The sequence below is a fragment of the Sorex araneus genome, chromosome X (assembly GCF_027595985.1).
Source record: "Sorex araneus isolate mSorAra2 chromosome X, mSorAra2.pri, whole genome shotgun sequence".
In the NCBI taxonomy this organism is placed as follows: Eukaryota; Metazoa; Chordata; class Mammalia; order Eulipotyphla; family Soricidae; genus Sorex; species Sorex araneus.
Genome location: NC_073313.1, coordinates 146,566,761 through 146,571,944, shown reverse-complemented (window position 1 = coordinate 146,571,944; position 5,184 = coordinate 146,566,761). Strand labels below are relative to the sequence as shown.

Below are 5,184 nucleotides of genomic sequence, written 5' to 3'. Positions count from 1 at the left end.
TGCTTCTAATTACTCATTTTGCAGTCAAAATGAGTGAAATTTACAGAGTCTCTATTTCAACTTCAGTAAAATTTTAATAGATAAATGTCAAAAAAATCAACATCCCCTTCTAGCCATCATATCAACCTGACTTATGAACAAGTAAGCGATTTCTATGGAATCTATTGAACAAGCTGGGCTGAGAATTTATAGTTCTCTCCATCCCTTTTAGAAAGATAAGTACACTTTAACCTAACTTGACCTGGAACAATCTTTCAGATGTAGAACATTTAGAGATACAAAAGTATTGTGAATAAATTAATAAACATCCAATTTGTCTAAAATAGTTATAGATAAAAATGAAACTATAAGAATATGCAGTATTAAATGAAATATCAAAGAAACTCAAACATAATGATATTTAATAACTTTATCATTTAATTAATTGGTTTAATAAATTTGATGTTTAATTAATTTAATATTCAATTAAACTAATTTAATATTCAATTAAATTATGTAATTATGCTTCAACAAATTCAAATGCATTTCTGCAATATATAATTTCAAAAATGGGAATTTTTTTACTTATAGATGCTGAAAAATAACAGAATTCAATTACCATTCATGGTATTAACAAAATAGAGGTAGAAGAAACATAAATCAGCATAATAAAGATCATATTAACAAATCCATTGCTAATATCATGGCAGGTGGCAAACGCTTAAATATTTTTTTCTCTAAGGACAGTCATACAACACGAATATAACATCACTGATGTTGAGCTTGGAAGTCATAAACACAGCAATTAGGCAGGAAAATTGAAATAAAATGTATCCATATTAGAAAAAAAGTAAATAAAGCCATTTGTCCAGAACTTACATACACATATATGTATATACGTAGATATACATATATAATACACTGAATAATTTACAAAAATTTCTAGAAGGAATAGAAAAATGCAATAAGATATAAGTATAAAATTAATTTACAAAAATCAATTGCATTTCTACATAAAAACATGAAAATAGGAGAGAAAAAATTTTTTTAAAAGTTCCATGTTATAATTGCATTACAGTTAATTAAATACTTAGGAATGAACTTAAAAAAGGAATATAATTGTGTTAATTTGAAAACTATGGAAAGATAGTCCATATCCATGGGATGGAAGAATTAACAAAGTTAAAATAACTATCCTCCATGCCCAAAAGCTCTTTAATTTTATGTAGTCCCATTTGTTTATTTTTTATTATATTGTCTTTGCCTGTCTATAAGATTATTGAAGACAACTTTGAGGTCAAAATCTTGAAGAGTTCTGCCTATATTTTCCTCGATGTACTTTATAGTTTCTGGTCGGATCTCACTTTGATCCACTTTGAATTGACTTTTGTGTGAGGTGATGGCTCCTTCTCCTGAAAGGGAGCATAAAATGAGGCTCCCATAACCATGCCACCAGACTCTGTGCCCAGCTGCTTTCACTCAGGGGCAACCCAGAGGGGGACGGGTGAGAGCCCTCCCCACCCTAAGAGACCCAGCCCTGGCAGCCGACCTCCACAACCCAACCACCACCACACTCCAGGCCACTTTCCACACATTTGGGCCGAGCTTAACGTATGAGTGAACATATTCCTAAACCGTGGCCACGCAACACATCATAAGACACTCCCTACTCATTTTCCATAATTACCACACCATACTTGATTGGAGGCAAGATGGTACTGAACGCTTCCCAAACCCCTCACACTCTCCTGAACCCAGCTCACCATCTCGCCTTCGACAAATTGTGGTTCAGCCCACCAGGCATGGAACTCTATGTGTGATCCCTGCTGGAACTCTACGCATGATTCCTGATGGACATCGCCAGCTATTTTGCAAGATTCAAACAAAATGGTATCACGGGGCATGGAGGAACTGCGGTGGAGACCTCAGCATTGCTCTCTGCCCTGGCCGGGCTGAGTAACAGCACTAGTTGACATAGGGCAGTGTGCAGCGCTCTTCCACTGTGGGGTGCTGTCAGCCAACCACTGGGTGACCTGGGACTTGGTGCAGGTATTTGACCTGGCACAAACCCTCTAAGATAGGGTCCTGCTATGCCAGCTGCTCAAAAACCCCAGGGCACACTCCATCAATTTCAATGAGATCAACCTGAGGCCATAGATGTCCAAGGTGTTGCCAGGAGATGCGGGCAGGTGTGTGTTTGTCAGTGTGCAGTTCATTACAACATGCCAGTCGACAAAAAGCTTATATTTGGTAGACTGGGAACACCTGTAAAGGTGATTAGAGGCTGCCCCAAAAGCTTCCCTCCCTCTCAGAGAGCCTGACAAACTACTGAGAGTATCCCGCCTGCACAGCAGAGCTAGGCAAGCTACTCATCGTGCACTTGATTTGTCAAAAACAGTAACAGAACAGTCCTCATTCCTCTGATCCTGAAAGAGCCCCCAATACACCATTGGGCTACACTAGCACATGAGAGGGATGAATGGAGATGTTATTGTCACCAGCTGAAGCAAATCGATGAACAACAGAATAACAGTGATATAGTGATACAGTGAGTTGTAATATATGGATCCAGCTTCAATTTCTTACACATAGTTATACAATTTACTCAGCACCATTTGTTGAAGTGGCTATATTTACCCAATTTCTTGTACTCTGTTTCCTTTGGAAAATTAACAGTGCATATATATGGGGTTTTCTCAGAGGACATTCAACCATGACCCACTGATTAGAGAACATACCTTTATTCCATTTCTTGTACTATGCCCATCTAGTTGACAGGTTGGGATAGAATGTGGTTGGACTACTGAGGGAATATGGGAACACTGGTGAACGGAAGTTCACACTTGTGGTGGGATTGATGTTGAAATACTATATGCCTAAAACTCAACTAACAATACCTTTGTAAATCAAATTTATTTGTTTTTTAAAAAAATAAAAAAGAAAATATAAGCACCCCAGTCAGAGGGCCAGAGCAAGAGAAGATGACAAAGATGTACAATTAACCCTTCAAGTTGCTACTGATCAGTGACTCGAGGGTGAGCAAAACCTACCTCCTGTTCCACTTCTGCGAGGACACCTTCATCATCACCTACATCTCCATGATAGGAAATTATTTGAAAATCAAAATAATAGAACTGGACGGGAAGAATATAAAGATATGGGACACAGCTGGTCAGGAAATGTTTCAAACCATCATAACGGCATACTATAAAGGAGTCATGGGAATTATGCTGCTTTATGACATCACAAATGAAAAATCATTTGACAATATTAAAAACTGGGTAAGAAACATTGAAGAGTATGCTTCATCTGTTGTTGAAGGAATGATCCTAGGTAACAAATGACATAAGAATGACAAAAGACAAATGTCCATCCAAATAAAGACGGGGAAAATTAGCAATTGACTATGGAATGAAGTTCTTGAAGACAAGTGCAAACTCTAGTACGAATGTAGAAGAGGTGTTTTTGGCACTTGCATGAGATATAATGACAAAACTCAACAGAAAAATTAATGACAGTAATTCAACAGGGGCAGGTGGGCCAGTGAAAATAACAGAAAACTGGTCAAAGAAGACCAGTTTCTTCCACTGTTCTCTACTTTGATAAACTCTTTCTGAGAGACTGGAGCACACCTTGAGGACTCTTTCCTGCTTCTCCGAAAGCACAGGTCACCCAGCCTCAGAATCACACTGCCCAGCATCTGCCGAGGGCACCACTGAACCTCCATTTCTGGTCACAGACGTCAAAGGGATCTCAGCCTCAAGACCTAGCAAGATAACAGGCTCCTTTCTTTTCTACAGGAGAACACTGAAGAGGAGACACACGCAGAACTTCCCTGGATTTTTCTTTGTTTTTTTTCCCAGTTGCAGAAGCTGCTACCATTCTTTTTCACTTGGCACATTATTGTTAGCCTCTCCTTATAATGGCAGTCTTCATCTCATCTTGGAATACATTCTGTCTCTTGAAGCTCTTGACAAATTTATGCATTTGGAGATGTTCAAAAATGAGTTAAAGTGAACCAGAAGGGGCAGCCATCTCCCCCCATGCCTGCATTCCCCATCTCCTCCTCAGACGCTGAAATCACACCTTGCTTCAGCGCTGCCCATCCACCCGGTCGCCATCCTCCAATGCTGCCACACCCAGTTTGCTCCCTCTGGCAGATCAGTGAACCCGAAGGGGACGCCATATCCCCCTGCAAGGCGCCCTACCCACATGGCAGAAGTGGGCGTGGCATGAACAGAAGTGGGCGTGACCTCAGCAGAAGTGGACATGTTCTATTTTTGAGCCCCAGATATTTCCTCATACAAAAAATTTGTTTTTATATCTCAGTCTTCATCACCTATTACCCTGAGTAACATCATACCTATCCCAAAAATAGTTCGCCAATAGACTGCTATTCTATTCCAATTTTTCCAAAGTAAAAATGAATATAAGTAGCTGTACAATCCCAAGGTAAAGGAGCACATTCTCCAAAACCATCACTTGAGGCCTCACATAAAAAATAGAGAAACATCAGAGAAGGACATGTTCTAGAGGGAGTACATAAGAAGGTGACCAATATTGACTGAGCCCATCCAGTATCCTTTTTCTCAAAAAGAGGAAACAGGGATAATGAACTTGAAAGTCGCTCTTCTATACCACCACAACAACATAAAGAAACAACGCAAATCCCCACCACAAGGAAAAGACAATGAAAGAGCCCAGAAGCCTCAATAGGAGTTTCCTGCATACTCGAGCTCTCCAAAAAAGAATTCAGAGTTGAAATCCTGAAGATGTTCAATCAACTCAACTTAAAGATTGACAAGGTATTCGATAAAATAAGGGAGGACCTGACAGAAACAATACGACAGTCGAGAAAATACGGGATGAACTGAGAACAGAAATAAAAAAGCTACAAAAAGAAATGTCACAAATAAAGGATTCAGTAGATGAATTACAAAACTAAGTGGGTTCCCTCAACAATAAAATAGATACAGCTGAAGACAGAATCAGTGAGCTTACAGATGAGGTGCAGGAAGCCTACAGGCAACAACAAACAATGGGGAGAGACCTCGAAAGAGATCTCTCTTTCGAGAGAATCTCTAGGGAAAATCAGAGTCCTAGTGGATGATTTCAAGAGGAACAACATTACAATCTTCAGAGTACCAAGAAAGGGAAGAAACCCCAATGAAAAAGACACAGTCAAATAAATCATTGCTGAAAAGT

General features: G+C 39.2%; 1 pseudogene; it reads left to right on the top strand.

Annotated features, from left to right (window-relative positions):
- Nucleotides 1-2,960: 2,960 nt before the first annotated feature.
- LOC101546658 (ras-related protein Rab-8B-like) lies at nt 2,961-3,582 on the top strand (annotated as a pseudogene).
- The last annotated feature ends 1,602 nt before the right edge of the window (nt 3,583-5,184 follow it).